General features: G+C 39.5%; 1 pseudogene; it reads left to right on the top strand.

Moving 5' to 3' along the window:
• LOC102835573 overlaps positions 1-15,076 on the top strand; it is a 29,892-nt pseudogene extending 14,816 nt beyond the window's left edge.
• The last annotated feature ends 3,533 nt before the right edge of the window (positions 15,077-18,609 follow it).

The following is an 18,609-nucleotide window of genomic DNA, read 5'->3' as shown; positions in this document are numbered from 1 at the left end:
TTATCTCTTGTTCCCTATCTCCAGTCTTGTAGGTTTCTTTTAATTTAAATACTTCTGTATCTGAATTGAGTTCTGGGTGGTGTTGCCATGTATGGTAATCTCAGGTTGTTGTCTGATATTGTTGGTTCTCAGTCCAAAGAATAACCTTTAGTATTTTTTGTAGAGTTGGTCTAGTTATTACAAATTCCTTTAATTTTGGTTTATCAGGAAATGTCCTAATTTTGCCATCGTATTTAAGGGGCAGCTTTGCTGGGTATATGATTCTTGGTTGGAAATTGTTCCCTTTCAGAGTTTTGAATATGTTATCCCATTGCTTTCTGCTTGCATGGTTTCTGTTGAGAAATCAGAGCTAAGTCTTATTGGTTCTTCTTTGTAGGTGACATTTCTGAGCAACTGTCAGGATTCTTTTCTTGTCTTTGATTTTGGGATGCTTAAAAATATATCTTGGTCATTTTCTTTTGGGATCTATCCTATTTGGGGTTCGTTAAACATCTTGTATGCTTCTCTTCTTTCATGATGTTAAGGGAAGTTTTCTTACAACAACTCTTAAGACAATTTTCTCTTTGCTTCTTATTGTCTCTTCCTCTTCTGGAAGTCCAATTACTCATAAGTTATCCCTATTCATGGCGTCCTACATAACTTTTAGGATATCTTTGGGTTTTTTTCATTCTTCATTTAACATACTAGTATTGAGAGCTGCATCTTCAAGATCACCAATTCAAGCTTCCATTGCTTTGAATCTACTCCTTTGTCCTTTCAATGTATTGTCCATTTCTGAAATCTTAGTATTACTCTTTAATCTGTAGGTTTTGTATTGTTTAAAAATGTGCATTTATTTTATCTGTTCTTATAGTGTTTTCCAGGTTTCTTCTAAAGTTTTTTCTGTGTTCTCCTTGCTTTCCTCAATGTTTCTGTCAATCCTTTGAAATTATCTAAGTATAATTCTTTTGAATTCTTTTTCAGTTAGTTTCATTACCTTTTCTTCTCCAGAAATGTTTCTTATTTCTCTGCATCTTAGTTATTTGTTTGAGTCATTCTCTATTATTTCTTCACGTGAGCTGATATTGTTTGTTGTCTCTGGGACATTGTGGTAGTATCTATCATTTTTGTATTTAACTGATGATTGCTAGTGTTCTTAGGCTATCTCCTGTGTGTGCAGTTAGAGAATAGACGTATGTTGCACCATTCACTATTCATGCACCTCAGTTTAGGGTGGGTTTAACTGGTGTTAGTTGCTGTCTATTGTTGACCAGGTGGTGTAGGAGCTGGTATGGCTTCTTGTCCAGTGGGTGGAGCTGCAGAGGATACAGTTGTGGCTGGGTTGTATGGGCATGGTTGCTGAAAGAGGAGAAACCCCACAACTATACCTACACATAGGAAAACAAAACAGAATAAACAAACAAGCAATCAACAATGAAAATATAAAATAATGAAGGAGAAAAAAAATTAATAAAGGCAGGCAACAACCAGAAAAAAATGAATATAGTAAGCAAAAAGAAAAAAGAGGAACAGAAAAATGGAACTTTAGAAGAGAAAAATATGATAGAAAATAAAAGGAAGAAAATTTTAAAACACTTAGAAAAGCCAGGGAGAGGAAAGATGAAAAGAGTACTAAAGAAAGATTAAAAGGAAGAAGAAAAATAAGAAGAGGGGAAATGAAAAATAGGAGAAAAGAAGGAAAAATAAAAGCAGAGAGAATAAAATTCAAGGGAATAGATTGAGAAGGTAAAGGAGAAGAAAAATAAACAAAAACAACAAAATAACAAATGGCAAAACAAAAACAAAAAATTAGTGCAGCTGTTGGACCCAGAGAAGAGAAAACTCTAGGGGGCTCCTGATAGCCAAGGAGCTCATAAGGTGGGTACAGAAGGGATGTGGCAGTGGATCTCCTGGTCCTAGATGGAGTTCCTATAGGTGTTGGTGTTGTCTATGGTCAAGATACTCTGTCAAGAAGTAATTTGGGGAGGCCCTTGATGGAGCTAGTGTCACAGGGCAGCTAGGGACAGGGTGGCTATTTATGAGGGGTTCTGCTAGACTAATGCTGGTCTGATGGCTCTTTGGGTCCGGTAGGGTTAGAACAGAGCCTGCTTGAATCTAGGCACCAAAGAAATTAGACGATGTATTGTATGAGGCAAATCTGCTGCACAAAACCTCTTTAAAGTGTGGAAGAGCAAAGATGTCAGTTTCAGGACTAAGGTGCACTTGACCCAAGTCATGGTATTTTCAGTTGCCTCGTATGCATGTGAAAGTTGGACAGTGAATAAGGAGAATTGAATAGAATTGATGCAGTTTAGTTACGGTGTTGAAGAAGAATATTAAAAATACCATGGACTGCCAGAGAACAACCAAATCTGTGTTGGGAGAAGTATAGCCAGAATCTTCTTAGAAGCCAGGATGGCGAGACTTCATCTTGCATACTTCAGGTATATTATCAGGAGGGGCCCATCCTTGGAGAAGGACATTATACTTGGTAAATGGGAGGGTCAGTGAAAAGGAGGAAGACCCCCCAATGAGATGGATTGGTACAATGGCAACAGCAATTTGTTCAAGCATAACAACAGTGTTGAGGATGGTGCAAGACTGGGCAGTATTTTGTTCTGTTATGAATAAGATGACTATGAGTCAGAATCGACTGAATGGCACCTTACAACAACCACCCTAAGCTTTTTCTTCCTCCCTTATAGAAAACCTAGGGTCTACAGTTGTCTTTTTTTTTTAAGAACACCCCCTTAAAGCTGGTTGAGCAGCTAGACTTTAAACCTTGACATTTGATTAGAGCAGGATTACATAAAATAGAAAGAAAACTTGGAGGGCCTAGGATGTGGGCTGGAGTTATTCCTGGCTCTGTTCCCCTTCTTTTCCCTTCTACATGCTGGACCACCTCAACACATCCTGGTCTGACTTCAAGTGTAAATCATGAAACAGCCAGAAAAAAACAAGCAAGAATTCTGTCTTAGAATCAGTAGGACTCAGTTTGAGGAAATCAAACTGTACTCAGTCAATGGAAATCAAAATTAAATTCATTTTACTCCATTAACAAAAATTCTTCTAAATGTCTTCTAGCACTGTCATAGTTCATTTTATTCTTATAATTCTTTTATTTGTTCATATGTATGGTGGTGGTGGTATGCCATGGAGTTGGTTCCAACTCATAGCGACCCTGCATAGGGTTTCTGAGACTATAAATCTTTATGGGATCAGAAAGCCTCATCTTTCTCCTGCAGTATGGCTGGTAGTTTCAAACTACTGACCTTGAGGTTAGCAGCCCAACTTGTAACCACTATGCTACCAGAGCTCCTTGGGATATTGTAAAAACTGATGGCACCAACCCACATTAGCCTACTCAGTAGGGTTTGATAATTAATTGCAGTGGCCACACAGAACTCGAAGTTATAGGGTTTATTAGGGAAGTTTACAGGTTATTATTCAGGCTCAGAATATTCAGGGCACAGTTCTTCTGGTCAGGACAGCCTCTCCTCTACCATGCCCACAGGCAGACCTCTCTCTAGCCCTTGGCCCCTTGGTCTGGCCTCTACCCTGCTCGGCAATGTTACAAAGCTATTTTAGGGCTGCTGATAAATACTCACAGGGCACAATATTCTACCACAAGTCTTAGCCTGAAGGCAGTTGGCTCTAACTCCATGGCTCAGCAAACCTAGTTCCCTCCATCAAGCCCATGGAGTCACCCCACTCAACAAGCAAGCCTCCTACCCGCAAACCACCCAAAGCTTCACTTGTTCCATGGGCTGGGAAGCTCGCTGCTGTCTCAAGTTCTGGCTCTTGGTTCTGCTGCTCATCCTCTGCCACTTCTCTTTTGTCACAGCTTTCTGTTCCTGTATGTTGTTGTTAAGTGCCATGGAGTCGGTTCCAACTCATAGCGACCCTACACAGGATTTCTGAGGCTGTAAATCTTTACGGGAACAGAAAGCCTCATCTTTCTCCCACGGAACCACTGGTAGTTTTGAACTGCTGACCTTGCGGTTCACAGCCCGATTCGTAACCAACCACTACGCTACCTGAACTCCTTTATCCCTGTATAGAGGCTCAATGTGCTTCCTCAAGGGCCAAAAAACATGTTCCATCCTGGTTCTTCTTGAATGGCAGTGAGATCCACTCCTCCTGCTTTTGAGATGGCTCATTTTATATCTATATTCAAGTTCCAAGTTTTCACAATTAACCCTGTTAATGATCACTCAAAATTGATTCATGTAATCCTTTCAACACTTTCTTCCACATTCCTTTACCCATGAGGAAAGTCATTTGAAGGGAGTTACAAAGACATGGCTAGAAGAGACATATCAAATAATCCACTATACTGCAGATATATTTATGTGGTGTTGTTGTTGTTGTTAAGTGCCGTTGAGTCGGATCCGACCCATAGCGACCCTGTACAGGGTTTCCGAGGCTGTAAATCTTTACGGGAGCAGAACGCCTCATCTTTCTCCCGTGGAGCGGCTGGTAGTTTCAAACTGCTGGCCTTAAGGTTTACAGCCCGATTCGTAACCACTACGCTACCAGAGCTCCTATATTTATGTGTAGTATGGTTTTAAGCTTTTCCAAGTGCAAGACACTATTAATGCCTATATTTGCATATTTTGAATATTAAAGTTGGCAAGGTTTTAATTTTACTTGGATCCACAATCAATGCCCAAGGCACCATAAAAAAAAAAAAATCAAAGGCCATATCGCATTATCGCATTGGGCTAAAGACCTATTTAAAGTATTAAAAACAAAGATGTCAATTTAAGGACAAAGATGTACCTGACACAAGCCATGGTATTTTCGATCACCTGATATGCATGTGAAAGCTAGCTAATAATTAAGAAAGACAAAAGAAGAATTGATGCATTTGAATTATGATGGAGAAGAATATTGAATAGAAGCGTAGACTGCCAGAAGAACAAATAAATCTGTCTTGGAAGATGTACAGCCAGAATGTTTCTTAGAAGTGAGACTTTGTGGTGCATCCTTTGAACATGTTATCTGGAGGGACCAGTCTCTGAAGATGATGTCATACTTGAAAAAGTAGAGAATTAGCAAAAAAGAGGAAGACACCCAACGAGACGATTGACACAGTGGCTACAACAATGTGCTCAAATGTAACAACTGTGAGGATGAGCAGCACCGGGCAGTGTTTTGTTCTGTTGCGCATAGGGTTGGTATGAGTTTATGGTGCCTAACAAGAGCAGCATTGGCATAGTTTGCTTTCCTGTTCAAGATCTCAATAACCTTAAATCCTCTATAAAAACCTCTTGACATTTTAAATATTATTCCTATTTGTTTCCTATTTTTTCAGAGTATCCTCAAGTTTTCTGGTCTGCCCATAATACCATTTCTTGGATTTTAGCTCTATGGATGGATGTTGAGTGGTTTTAGCTTGGATTTTAGCTCTATGGATGTTGGGTGGTTTTAGCTTGGATTTTAGCTCTATGGATGTTGAGTAAAGGTTTTAGCTTGGATTTTAGCTCTATGGATGTTGAGTGGTTGGTTCTGGTCAAAGCACAATAGAAGTAAAGAGCTAAAAGGTCCTTGAAATTATCTTCAGTAACATGGGAGTCTGGGCTTCTGCCCCAAGGGGTGCTTTCATCCAAGTAGGTGACTAATGCTGCAAACAACGCTGGCACCAACTATGAAGCATATGTTAGATGTGCAGAATCAGTTTCTTACTACAACCTCAAGTGGCAGCAAGAAGAAAAGGATGTAATCTATATTAGACTCCTGGTATGGAGCTGTAAGATCAGCACTTGACCATAAAACACAAGGCTGGCAGTTCAAATCCAACTGCTCCTCAAAAACTGTATACAGGGTCGCTGTAAGTAGGAACCAACTCAACAGTACTTAAAACAACTGTTCTTGCTAGGGTATGGAAACTGGACTTGACTTCACTGACCAGACAAAGTTTTGGGGGACTTAAGAACTATCATGGAGAAAAGTCCTCAGAGGGCTTCTTAAGGACTTCTTCAATAATTCCTTGTTGATCTATTTTATGGAATTTTCAGACAATTTTCATTTCATAAAAAAAAAGCAAACTATAAAATGTATTTTTCGTTTCATTGTATTACAGTTTTGGGAGTAGGCCATACTATTTAAATTGGTAACAAGTTTATGTCCATCATAGGGGGTTAGTGAAAAATCTGTGGCACATTCATACATTTGCATTTTAATTTTACCCATCACAAAGGATGACATATACAACCATGCTAATTGAAGTAGGAAAACCTCCAAGACTTAAATTTAAGTAAAAAAATGCAATGTCATATGTATATAAATTATATACTGTAGCTATATATACTTTGGGACATATGTTCATAGAGGTTTAGAAGTAAGGTTATCAAAATTTGATGGTTAATGGCACTGAGTGATGAGGTTTTAGAGAATTTTTACTTTCTTTTTCATTAACTTTCTGTATTTTTTTTTCCTTTTCTATAATTAACATGTTTTATCTTTATGATAGAATATTTAAGAAAGCAGAAGCTGACTATACAAATTATAACCAATTAAGAAGTTACTATGTGTGAGTCCGGTGTGGTGCTGTGTGCTAATGCGTCAGACTACAAAGTTGTTTCAACTGCAATGTCAGTGGTTCAAGATCACCAGCTGCACCTTGGAAACCCTATGCAGGGTTGCTATGGGTTGGAATCAACTCGACGGCACTTAACAACAACAAATGTGTCAAATGCTAGGTTAGGTGCTTATGTGCTATCTGATTCAATTCTTGCAACAATCTATGAGATTGTTATCCTGTTTTGCAATATTGAACAGTTTGAGGTATAAGGTGTTTAGTAAGTTGCCCATAAGCACATGGTTTGTAAGAGGTGGGGCCAGGATTCAAGTCATTCTTGCCTGGCTAAAGAGCTAGTGTTGTTCTGGATCAACTCATGGGGGAGATGGGTCTCTGTCTAGAGTTTACAGAAAAATTCACCAGCATCTTTTTAATGAAATATTTTATTGTGTTTTAAGTAACAGTATACACAGTAAATTAGGCTCCCAGTTAATATTTTAGCATAAAATTTTCCATGACATTGGCTACATTTCCAGTGTATCAGCATTCTCATGATTTCCATTGTTTGTTCTGTTTTCATTAGCCTAACTTCCCTGCTCCTATGTACCTTCTCATCTTTTATTTGGGGTTAATTTTGATCGTTTGGTCTCATATATCTTAATTATTGAATGAAGCACAATACTCATGGGTAATTTTTTTTTATATAAGTTCATCTATTATTTGGCTGGAAGGTTTCCTCTAGGAATAGTTACAATTCGTAGTTCAAAGGGTATTTTAGGATGATAGTCTCAGGGGTTCCTCTACTCTCTATTGATCCAGTTGTTGTTAAGTGCTGTCAGGTTCGTTCTGACTCATAGTGACCCTGTATAGGGTTTCCAAGGAGTTGCTGGTGAGTTTGAACCATTGACATTGTGGTCAAACTGACTTTATGGTCAAGTAGTTATCCTACAGCGCCATACTGTTGTTGTTGTTAAGTATCATGGAGTTGGTTCTGATGCATAGTGACCCTGTACAGGGTTTCCGAGGCTGCAAATCTTTATGGGAGCAGAAAGCGTCATCTTTCTCCCACAGGACAGCTGGTAATTTGGAACTGCCCACCTTGAGGTTAGCAGCCCGATTCGTAACCATTAAGCTACCTCAGCTGATCTGTTTTAGGAATTTGAATTGTGCTCTCCATTTTTCTCCTATTCTATCGAAGACTTGCTATTGTGTCCCTAGTCAGAACGATTAGTAGTGGTAACCGGGCATCATCTAGTTCTTCGAGGTCAGGCTATACAAGACTCTGGCTCCTGTGGGTTCTGTGGAACAGTTTCTTCGATTCTTTAGTTTCCTTTATTCTCATTTGTTCCAGACAAGTAGAAACCAATAATGGTATTTAGATGCTACTTGAAGGTTTTTAAGATCCCAGATGCTACTCACCAAGCTAGGATGTGATATATTATCTTTATGAACTATGTTATGGTAATTGAATTGTCCCACAAGACTATGATCTTTTTTTTTTTTTTTTTTAAGTTTTTATTGTGAATTATGCGATAGCTTAATGGGACAACATTAGCTTTACATTCATCCTATCATACATCGTTTCATTGCCATGATTACAATCCTCTCCATGCATCATCAAACAACCAAAGGGTATACCCCGCAAGCCTGCACCCCCTGGTCATCAGCACACAGCCACCTCTCTCTCTGGGTCTACAGTCCCCAGCCGCTACATCTCTCCATGTCATCGTCTCTGCCTCCATCTCTGGTGTCACTGTTTCTCTGGGTAGGGTCCCACACTCCGCTCTTCTCCCTAGATGGTCCCTAGGAAGACTATGATCTTAAGCCTTTGATTCCCAGTAAGCCAATCTCATGAGGTGTTTGACTATGTCTAGGGTGTGTCTATAACAGTGCCCCTGTGCTTTATTATATGTATGAGTGTATATATATGCAGCACACACAAACATGTATATACACATGCCTACAGATAGACCTGCTTAGTTTGTCTTCCAGACTAAGAAAGGCTAGAAAGAAGAAGAGGTGGACTACTTCTGAATATTTAGTTACTGAAAATCTTACAAGTAGCAGTGGCGCATGATCAGATACACTACTGGAAGATGAAATCATGATGACTTGCAGTAGAATATTGTCAGAGTTCCAGAAAATGGGCCCTTCAGGTTGGAAGGTATTCAAAATACAACAGGGTAACGGCTGCCTCCTCAAAGAATTCTCCATAATGACATGAATGGGGCAGTTTATGGGGCATTCTCTTGCTGATGGGGTACAACTCAAAATGAGGCAAACAATTCCAAACATCCATTAATAATCAGAACAAGGAATGTATGAAGTATGAATCTATGAGAATTATCAAAAATGAAATGGAACACATAAATATCAATACCCTAGGCATTACTGAGCTGGAATGAACTGGTACCGGCCATTTTGAATCTGGCAATCATATGCTACTATACTAAGAAAAACAAATTCAACAGGAATGGTATCACATTCATCATCAAAAAGAACATTTTGGACTGATCGTGAGGGTTGGAAATGAAAAGGTAGACATTGTATAGCAAGGAGGGGAGTGATTAACTTTCCAGTGTAAGAGCGGAGGTCCCTAGGACCATCAACGGAAAACAGCGGAGAGTGGGACCCTATCCAGAGAAGCAGTGATGCCTGAGATGGAGGCAGAGACGATGACGTGGAGCAATGGAGCAGCTGGGGACTTTGGATCCAGAGAGGGAGAGGGACTGTGTGCTGAAGACCCAGGGGGTATGGGGGGGAAGGCTTGCAGGGTATATACCCTTTGGTTGGTTGATGATGCATGGAGGGGATTGTAACCATGGCAGTGAGATGATACACGATAGAATGAATGTGAAACTAATGTTTTCCCATGTGTACTATCACATAATTCACAATAAAACATTTAAGAAAAAAAAAAAAGAACATTTTAAGGGTAATATTCATACACCCACTAGAGAGATCAGTTAATACCACTATTGTTCAAATTTATACACCAATCACTAAAGTCAGTGACGATGAAATTAAAGAATACAGCGTTGCTATGAGTTGGAACCAACTCAACTCAACCGACTTAACAATAACAACCAACTTCTTGAGTCTGAAAATGATCAAACATGCAATCAAGATGCATTGATAATTACTGGTGATTGGAATACAAAGGTTGAACCAAAGAGGAAGGATTAATAGTTGGAAAATATGACCTTGGTGATAGAAATGATGCTGGAGATAGCATGATAGAATTTTGTAATTTCCAATGACTTCATTGCAAATACCTTTTCTAAATAACATAAAGTGTTACTGTACACATGGACCTCACCAGATGGAATACACAGAAATCAAATTCACTACATCTGTGAGAAGAGATGGTTAAAAAAAACAAAAACCCTCAATATCATCATCTAAAACAAGGTTGGGCAGGCTGTGGAACAGACCATCAATTGCCCATACACAAGTTCAGGCTGAAGCTGAAGAAAATTAAAACAAGTCCACAAGAGCCAAAATATGACCTTGAATATATCCTACCTGAATTTAGAGACCATCTCAAGATAAAATTTAATGCGTTAGATGGTAATGATCAAAACTCAGAAGATGTGTGGGATTACATCAAGAGCATCATACAAGAAGAAAGCAAAAAGTGATTAAATGACAGGAGAGAACGAAAAGACCAAAAGGATGTCAGGAGAGAATCTAAACTTGGCTATTTAGCATAGACAAGCTAAAACAAATGGAGGAAATAAAGAAGTAAAAGAGCTGAATAGAAAATTTCAAAGGGCAATTCCAGAAGTTAAAGTCAAGTATTATAACAAAATGTGCAAAGACCAATGTTAGAAAACCAAAAGGGAAGAACACACGCAGTGTTTCTCAAGCTAAAAGAACTGAAGAAATCATTCAAGCCTAATCTTTCAATACTGAAGTATTCCATGGACAAAGTATTGAATGATGCTAAAAGCATCAAAAGAAGATAGAAGGTATACACAGAGTCACTCTACTAAAAAGAAATGGTCAATGTTTAACCATTTTCAAGACGTAGCATATGATCAGGACCTGATGGTGCTGAAGAAAGAAGCCCAAGCTATACTGAATGCACTGGTAAAAAATAAGGTTCTGGGATTGGTGCTGTAGAATTATTCACTAGACCACAAGATTGGTTTAAACCGCAAGGTCAACAGTTCAAATTCACCAGTCGCGCTTTGGAAACCCTATACAGGGTTGCTATGAGTCAGAACTAACTCAAAGGTACTTAACAACAATAGAAATTGATAGAAAATGAATTGAAATGTTGTAACAAACTGAAGTAGGACTCAGAAGAGGACATGGAATAAGGGATATCATTGCTGACGTCAGATGAATCTTGGCTGAAAACAGAGAATATCAGAAAGATGTTCACCTGTGCTTTATTGACTATGCAAACGCTTTCGACTATTTGGATCATGACAAACTGTGGATAACATTGCAAAGAATGGGTATTCCAGAACACTTAATTGTGTTCATGAGGAATCTGAACATAGACCAAGAGACAGTTGTTAGAATAGAACAAGGGGGAACTGAATGGTTTAAAATCAGGACAAGTATGCAGCAAGGTTATATCCTAGCATTATGTTTATTCAATCTGTGTATCGAGCAAATAATCCGAGAATCTGGATTACATGAAGAACATAGATTCAGGATTGGAGGAAGACTCATTATCAACCTGGAATATGCAGATGACACAATCTTGCTTGCTGAAAGTGAAGAGGACTTGAAATAATTACTGATGAAGCTCTAAGACTACAGCCTTTAGTATGGATTGTATCTCAATGTCATTTCTTTATAAGCCATATGTTTTGGAATGGCTTATTACACGGTAATGAAAACATCTTTTCAACTATCCTTTGGCAACTACTGATACACTCATTGCTCATAAAGCTGAAGAATGACTCCCCACTAGCTCTGGATTTTATGGCAATAGTTTGCCAGAAGCTTTCATATTACTGACTAATGAACATTCTGACAATTAGACCAGTAAATAACATCATGATAAATGGAGAAGAGATTGAAGTTGTCAAAGACTTCATTTGGCTTGAATCCATAATCAACAATCATGGAAGCTGCAATCAAGAAATTAAATGATGTATGGCATTAGGCAAATCTGCTATATATATATAAAAAAAAACTCTTTAAAGTGTCAAAGAGTAAAGATAACAGTTTGATGATTAAGGTGTGCCTGACCCAAACCATGACATTTTTAATTGCTTCATAGGTATGAGAAAGTTGGACAATGGATAATAAAGACTGTGGAAGAATCGAAACACTTTAATTATGGTGTTGGAGAAGAATATTAAAAGTAGCATGGACTGTCAGAAGAACAAACAAATCTGTGTTGGAAAACACATAGCCAGAATGCTCCTTAGAAGCCATGATGGTAAGACTTTGTCTCTCATACTTCAGATATATTATCAGGAGGGACCAGTCCCTGGAGAAGGGAATCATGCTTGGTAAAGTAGAGGGTCAGTGAAAGAGATGAAGACACCCCCCCCCCCCAACTGAGATGGACTGACACAGTGACAGTAGCAATGGACTCAAACATAGCAACAATTCTGAGGATGGCGTAGGACTGGGCAGTATTTCGTTCTGTTGTTCATAGGGTCGCTATGATTCAGCAGCCACTGGATGGCACCTGACAACAACTGATACACATATACATACATGCACCTGTACTCAATATGCATTCCTATATTTTGATATGCTTACATATCTACCTATGTAGTCACACATGTATTTTTTGGTTATTAATACTATTTTGCAAAATTGTATGTGTTATAGCATTTATCAAAATTGTTCTAGTTCTGTGTCTAAACTTTAAGAAAACCTGCAGCTTATACTTTTACCCTCTTGGTAGTCCTCACCCACCATGCAAGCTACTTGGAGAGACCATGTGGAAAGGCCCCATGGAGAGGGAAAGTATCTGAGGCAGGAAGAGAGAGGCACAAATGTGCCATATGAACTCAGCCCCCACTGACCCACCAGTTCAAAGCAGTGACACAAATGACCACCAACAAGGCCAGCAGAAAAATAGCCAGGCTATTCCCAAGTCCTGGTTGCAAAATTGTGAGCAAATAAAATGATGTTAAGCCATACATTTTGGGGTGGTTTGTTACGCAGTAATGAAAAGATCTCTTCAGCTGTTTCTTGGGACACTACAGATACATTCATTGTGCATACAGCTGAAAGTCTCCATGCCTATTCCCCACTATTTCTGTATGGAAATAGTTTGCTAGAAGCTTTCATAGTAATTACTATTACGTTTGTTTGTTGTTGTTTTAATGAAAAGAGATACTTGGTGGGGATCCAGAGGCGCAGATTTGAGCCTAGCTTTGTTGTTAGCTGTATGCCTTTTGAAAATCATTAATCTTTCTCTCTTAATTTAAAAAATAATTATAAACTAGTTGCAAAGAAAAATGAAATGCATTACAGAGCTTTCAGCTCAAGAGGTAGGTGATGAAACAGAAAGAACATGGAATTGATGTCATCAGGCAGTAAGGTCTTGAACAAATGACTTAGCTCTGATCTTCAATTTTTTTCTCAAGTTCCCTACATGATTCTAATGCACGTGTTCCTCACATTACACGTGAAGAAAGAACGCAAAGGACTCCGCCAGCTACCACACCCATTCTGTCACAAGGAGCTGCAAACTTCAGGTATCGCGACAGTTTCTTCTTTCTTCAGGCTTGGCCTAGAAGTCGCGCGAGAGTAACTAATCCAATCACGAAGTGGATGGCGGCATAAGATGGCGGCGCGCTGGGAGCGTAACATCTGCGTTTCTAAGAGCTTCGCGGTGCAGATGGGTTAGGGTTATGGAGTTGTAGAGGCCCACAACGGACACTTTGTCTGGCAGGAACTTTGGCTTTGGAGGTAAGTTACTCACCGTCTGTCACGCGGGTTGCTAGCTCACTTAACCAATGAATCACCCGGGTTCCTCACTCTTTGATTCTGTGCCCATGAAGTGGGGATTTCGAGGTCCGCACGGATGTAAATATGAGAGACTCTACGGAGGTGTGTGCGTGCGCGAGGGGGTGGGTGGGTGTATGGGAGGAGTTGGCGAATGGAATAGAGACTAGGATTGAAGAGGAAAAGACCACCGGGGTTGAGGCGGTTTAGGGAGCTCGGAGAAAGAGGCGGGAAGACAAGCTGAGTGGGTAAAATGAGGGCGTGGAAGAAATGAAAGCAGTGAAGATCCTAGTGGGAAAAAAAAAAAAGGATTTATGAGGGAAAGCAGTAAAGAAAAGGGAGATAAAGTGAGCGGTCTGTGTAGAGGGAATTTTATTGTACAGGAATAAATTATTTCTTGCTAAGCGCCGTGGAGTCGGTTCTGTGAGGAATGGTTAGTGGGTTTGAACCGCCGACCTTGCTGTTAGCATTACAATGCGTATCCTGCAACTCTATACCAAGACTCCAAATGTGTTGATAATTTGAATGAGATGGTAATTGAAGAGGGTCAAGGTTGAGGAAGAGAAAACTGAAGCTTGGATAGGAAAAAATTAACAGTGGAAACGGCTGGCTCTTCTATATCTTTCTGGACTTGGATAACCCAAAGAAAAAACTTTTTGAAATATGAGATTCAAGACACCAGAATGAGAGTACTGTGTTTCAGTGGCCTGGACAGTGAAAAGCCTTTCCACCGTGTCTTAAGTCAACAAATATTTATTGTGTGCCTGCTCTGCCGGGCCCTATTTTAGATTCTGGGAAATGGCGGTGAACAAGATAGGCAAAAATCTTTTTCCTTGTTAGGCTTACGTGCAGGGCAGATTAAACAACAACAAAACATTTAAATATACAGAATGTCAAATTGGTTAATTTTTGTGTAGAAGAGGAAAGCAGGGAAGGGCAACAAGGATGTGTGTATGTTTTACTTTGAAAAGGCCTGGCTGTAAAGAATATATTTGAGCAAAGACCTGAAGAAGGCAGGGACCCTTTGCTGTGTTTATTTCTGAGGGAGTAACATATATGCAGAAGAACCAGCAAGTACAAAAGTCCTGAAAACAGGATTGTACCAGACACAATAGAGAAACAGCAAGGATGCTAGTGTGGCTAGGAACAGAATGAGCCTGGAAGAGAAAAGTAAGATTAGGTTAGAGAGGGGGATAATGACACAGGGCGGATGCTTGGTTTAAAGAAAGTGTAGCAGAGACCCCATTACCCACGATAGGAGCTTTGGTAGCAAAGAAGTTGTTCCAGCCGTTGAGTCACTTCTGACTTATGGTGACCCAGTGTACAACAGAATGAAGCATTGCTCAGTCCTGTACCATCTTCATTGCTATGTTTGAGCCACTTTTGCAGCCATTGTGTCAGTCCATCGATCGTATAGAGGATTTTCTCTTTTTTGCTGACCCTCTACCAAACATGATGCTTTTTCCAGGGACATGATAACATGTCCAAAGTTTGTGAGACAAAGTCTTGCCATCCTCACTTCCAAGGAGCATTCTAGAGAATGCTAAAGAAATTCAGTGAACTCTTTGAGGAAAATGTCATTTCTGCTGGGGTGCTTCTCCCTCCACTCCTGACTCACCATTGCTTGTTCCCCCCTAGGAGTAAGTCATTCAGGAAGCTGTACCACTGCCTTGGCTTTTTTTCCCTGCCTTGACTTTTAAAGACACTGGAAGGACACCCATGAAACCAGTTCATCAGCATAAATTACTCTAACCAGCCACAGCGTACAATCCCTGGAGAGGATGTTTGCTGACTTGATGAGAGGCACAAAGAAGAAGAACCTGAAAGTGAAGGGATTGGTTAGGATGCCTGTTAAGACTCTGAAACTTACTATAAGAAAAACTCCTGTGGTGAAGGTTCTACGACCTGGATCATTTCTAGATGAGAATCCTCAGCAACTTTTCAACTTTCATACCTCTGTTATCGTTGAGCAGAACACTTTCATTAGTATTGAGCCTAGAGATGCAAATGCTAAATCAACTATTTTAATAAATTGATTATAGGCTAAAAAAGTGAACTGAATTTTTTTAATATCTATAATTTAATTTATTTCACATATATTTACAGTTGCAGATTGCTACTATAGTAATGGAGGAAAAAAATGATATTGATATGGATTAGACAGATGGGCTAGTGAATAGTGGAAAGTGGGCAGGGTTGAGAAAATATTAGGAGATACAGAATATCCAGGACATGGTGGTGTGTTTTGAGTAGAGTTAGGGTGAGGCAGAGAGGGTGCTAAAGAGTTCATATTTGTGCACCTAGAAAGATGATGGTGCCATTCAGTTAGATGAGGATGACTAGAAGACCAGTTTGGGGTGAGTGGAAATGATGTTAGTTTTGGTCATACTGGCCTTGAACTGCTTTTGATCCTTTAAATGGAAAATTCTGGTAGGCAGTTGGAATCTGGATCGCTGAGGAAAGGTCTGGGGTGAAGAGAATTTTATTTATAATTTGTTATCAGCATAGAAAGCTGACAAAAAACTTTCTGAAATAGATTGCTGATAGGTTTATTAATGTAAAATTGCATCTTTAACAAAGGCTAAGCAAAGAAAAAGGTCTTGTTACTGTAAGAGTTTGTAATGTGGGGGAGCATGAGACATTGGGGAGATTATGGAAGGGAATACCTTAAAGAAAAGATGCTTGAGGTGTGATCTGAAGGATAAATGAGAATTCACCAGATGACGAGGGGGAAAGGAAAGAACTTTTACAGGTAAAAGATGTTAACTGTGTAAAGTCACTGTAGCAAGAGTGGAGGCACATGGCCAGAAAGAGAAGAGCAAAGAGTGTGTAGTTTAAGCTGAAGCTAAGGCTAGACCATTTAGGATTTTGTATACATCCTAGTTTAATGATTTCTATTCCTGGAGTCTTGGTGTGGTGCTGCAGGTTAATGCACTGAACTACAAGGTCGGTTTGAACCACAAGGTTGGCAGTTCAAGCTCACCAGCTGCTCCTCAGAAACTACAGGTTCACTATAAGTCAGAATTGTCTCGACGGCACTAAACAACATACCTGGAGTAGGAGTTCTGATGTGCTGTAGGCTAAGCACTGGACTGCTAACTGAAAGGTCAGTAGTCCAAACCAAAGAGCTATTCCTCGGAAACCTTATACAGGGTCGCTGTAAGTCAGAACCAACTCTACGGCACTTAACAACAGCAATACCTAGAGTAAGAGGTTTTGAATAAATGGATATAGGAAGCAAACATAATGAAGTTTGTGTTTACAAAGTGGAAAAGGGAATGGGGAGAACAAGAGTGGATGCAGGGAGAAAATTCAGAGGTTATTCTAGCTGTCTAGGTAGCTTGTTATGGAGCTCTGGTAGTGTAGTGGTTACGAACTGGGCTGCTAACCTCAGGGTCAGCAGTTCGAAACTGCCAGCTGTTCTGCAGGAGAAAGATGAGGCTTTCTGCTCCCATAAAGATTTACAGCCTTGGAAACCCTTTACAGGATTGCTATGAGTTGGAACTGACTCCAAGGCACATAACCACCACCACCACCAGATAGCTTGTTAAGGAGCCCTGGTGGTGCTGTGGGTTAGGCTGCTAACCATAAGGTCAGTAGTTCAAACCCACCAGCTGCTCCTATAAAGCTTTACAATCTCAAAAACCCTATATAGGGTAGGAATTGACTCGATGATAGTGGGAGGGGGGGTGTTTGGCTAAGATAGCTTGTTGCTGTTGAGTTTGTTCTGACTCATCACCCTGTTTGTTGTTGTTAAGTGCCATCGAGTCAATTCCGACCCATAGTGACCCTGTATAGGCTTTCCAAGGAGTAGCTGGTAAACTTGAACCACCGACCTCGCAGTCAAATGGCTTTGCAATCAGATGCATTAGTCCAGTGCGCCACACCAGGACTCCCATAACCCAGAATAAACTGCCCCTTGGGGTATCCAAGGCTGTAAACTTTATGGAAGCAGACTGTTACATCTTTCTCCCATGGAGTAGTTGGTGTGTTAGAACCACTGACTTTTAGGTTAGCACCTGAGTACTTTACCACTGCACTGCCACCATGGCTCCTCAAACATCTACTAGGATGGTATTGGTAGGGATAGATAGAAATAGATGGATTTAAGAGGTATTTCATAGACAAGATCTATAGAAATGGTGATTTCTTAGATATGAGAGGGAGAAGCTATCAGGTAACTCCTAGGTTTCTGGTTTGTGTAATACTGTGCAGATGAATGCTCATTATAAAAAATTTGGAAAATATAGACAAGATATAAAAAAGAAAGTAAAAAGCACCTAGCTGTCAACCAAACATGGACGCTAAAACATTCTAGAACTTACTGTTTCCTAAAGTACTAATGGTAGTTTGATGGAAGATTTTTTTTTTCCCTATAAATATGTTAAAATTTTTACTATAAAAATTCCCTATAAATATGTTAAAATTTTTACTCTTTGGGATCTGGAAGAAATAAAAAATTATGTTTGTAACTCATTTGGTTTTAGCTACCTAGGAATGACAAGAGTGAAATTTATAAAATAAGTTGAAATAGAAGATATTCTGTCAAACTTTAGTGACTGTGTGGTACACTGTAGAATATTCAGTTCTTGCAAGGCCACTATAAAATTAACCTCAAATTATAATTTTCTTGTCTATAGATAAGACTGCTATCTACCACATTGATGCCCTTTTCATTTTTTCCCCCTGTTGATTTAAGAAATAATAATTCATTATATATTGTGTACATTTAAAAAAATACAATTCCTACTTGATTGACAAATATTTGTTGGCAGTTACTGTGAACTTGACATCTATAACTTTTCCCCCTTAGTAGTTTTTACATGAATATGCTGATAACTTTTTTCTTTTTATTAAGGATGGCTCTCAGTAAATCAATGCATGCAAGAAACAGATACAAGGACAAACCTCCCGACTTTGCATATCTGGCATCCAAATACTCAGATTTTAAGCAGCATGTTCAGATAAACCTGAATGGAAGAGTGAGGTAGGTGACATATGAAGAATGTTTGATACTGTACCATTCTAGTATAATCTGAATTGACACAGTATAGTGGATAGTGTGCTGGACTGAGTGTGTTGTTGTTGTCAGGTGCCATCGAGTCGGAACCGACTCATAGCGACTCCATGCACAGCAGAACGAAACAATGTTCGATCCTGGGCCAACCTCACCACCG

This window comes from Chrysochloris asiatica, unplaced genomic scaffold (genome assembly GCF_000296735.1).
Source record: "Chrysochloris asiatica unplaced genomic scaffold, ChrAsi1.0 scaffold00054, whole genome shotgun sequence".
Lineage (NCBI taxonomy): Eukaryota > Metazoa > Chordata > Mammalia > Afrosoricida > Chrysochloridae > Chrysochloris > Chrysochloris asiatica.
This window is presented reverse-complemented; position numbering and strand designations above follow the sequence as displayed.